Here is a 2420-nt window from a genome sequence, read left to right on the forward strand (position 1 = left end):
TAATGCAAGACAATGCTAGACCTCATGTGGCTGGAGTGTGTCAGCAGTTCCTGCAAGAGGAAGGCATTGATGCTATGGACTGGCCCGCCCATTCCCCAGACCTGAATCCAATTGAGCACATCTGGGACATCATGTCTCACTCCATCCACCAACGTCACGTTGCACCACAGACTGTCCAGGAGTTCGCGGATGCTTTAGTCCAGGTCTGGGAGGAGATCCCTCAGGAGACCATCCGCCACCTCATCAGGAGCATGCCTAGGCGTTGTAGGGAGGTCATACAGGCACGTGGAGGCCACACACACTACTGAGCCTCATTTTGACTTGTTTTAAGGACATTACATCAAAGTTGGATCAGCCTGTAGTGTGGTTTTCCACTTTAATTTTGAGTGTGACTTCAAATCCAGACCTCCATGGGTTGATACATTGGATTTCCATGGATTATTTTTCTGTGATTTTGTTGTCAGCACATTCAACTATGTATAGAAAAAAGTATTTAATAAGATTATTTCATTAATTCAGATCTAGGATGTGTTATTTTAGTGTTCCCTTTATTTTTTTGAGCAGTATATTTTAACATTTTGACTCTTGATTAATTTTCACTATAATTTAGCCTAACGGGGTGGAAATGTATCAGTGAGACGAACAGGCTAACACCATAAAACATGGAAAATAGATAAAACCTAGTGTTTATATTTATTTAGCATTGCACCAAACAAATGATGACACTTCCTGAAGGAGATGTCATTGTGGGAAGGGGCTGTTTTCTTAAAGGAGAATTACTACAGATGAACATGGTGGAAAGTGATATCAGGGACACAGACAATGTTAAATACAACAATAATAAATAGAATAAATATTAGGGGGGAAAAAATAAGAATTTAAATATGTTATTATTTTATGGCTAATATTTATTGTAGAAGTTGATGAATTACACCCAGGGACATGGCAAAAATATTGACATCCACATAAAAAAAAAATCTAAATGCATAAAATTCCCTTTCAAGAGCCATAATTTTGTGTTTTTAAGGTAAAGGACACTTGATATTATATTTAAAGCCTTCTGGAATCCAGGTTTTACTTTAAATAAAAAGTGATATGTATTTCCTGGGGACAGAAAAGGCACCACATGGTGGAATGGCCCAATTGGTAGATTTAGATATGCTGTTGAAAGGAGGAGCCACTATACATGTTAATCTCAGGGGGATATGTTGACCCTTAAAGGTGCACTAAAGGTCATAGATCATATCAGGAGCATGTAAAGTGAGTTACTTTCAGAAGGGGCATAGGCCGCCAAGTTAGATATCACACATAGCTAGCTTATTGAGCAAATAAACTGACCTTAATTACAGTTATTACATGACAGACACATTCGTAGTCTGTTTGCAACAAACTATTTGCAAAAGTCCCCCCCATTAAATGAAAATAAACACAAATAAAAAATAATTGCATGGGTCTCTAAACATCTATATAGGTCTGCTGCTTAGTCACATACAGAGAATCACTACCTTGAATAAACCCGAAAAGGCAACAACTCAAGAGCACAGCATTTCTAACTCAGGCAGAATGGCCTTAAAGGAGCAATCTGGGATTTAAAAATCAACAAAACGGTCACCTGGTTTAAAAATCCTATAAATGGATGTACCAATCCCAGATTGCCCCTTTAAAAACGTGTGCAATTACAGTAAATTAAAGGGTTCATCAGTGGTGATCAGTGATACGCTAGGCGATCTATAAAAGCACAACATTTTTCCTGAATGCCACCACACTCTATAGATATGCTGTTTTCTGTTTTCCTGCAGCAGGGCTGCATTTACGACCTTGTAAAAACCAAGGAGCATGTTAGCTCAACATAATATCAAGTGTTGCCAGAAGTGATAACATACAGCTAACGTTACATTTTAGCATATGCAAATGTTATATAGTTGTATTTCTTAAAAGGACAACAATTTTTAAACTTGGCCTACTTTTAAACGTTAGCATTTGATAGGCTATACTCAAAACATAAGCACTCTGGCAGATTGTGCATAAAATGGAAAATGCTCAATATGAACTGATGTCTGGAATAAGAATTACATTTCAAGTCCATAATTGTAAATAACCTCGCATTTTACACGCTCCAATTGACTGCAACCTATAGCCGAAACTCATGAGCACCTGCACCTACCCCTTCTACATACTCAAGAAAGTGTGCGTACAATAGAATGAAACAAAAATCTCAGTAATAAAAACTTTATTGCTTAGAAATTTGATATTGAGTGCAATAATAGACCGATGGAAAAAGTCTAACCGCGAACGAGCAGCGAAACACTGCAACGCTGTATCCCCGATGCCTTAAGGCTGTGCGAGCCGCGGAACAGGCATAGAGCATTAACTTTATGTTCGCATGCTGGGGCTCTGTGCTAGGAAACATGAGAAGGGTG

The sequence above is a fragment of the Salmo salar genome, chromosome ssa29 (genome assembly GCF_905237065.1).
Source record: "Salmo salar chromosome ssa29, Ssal_v3.1, whole genome shotgun sequence".
Classification (NCBI taxonomy): Eukaryota; Metazoa; Chordata; class Actinopteri; order Salmoniformes; family Salmonidae; genus Salmo; species Salmo salar.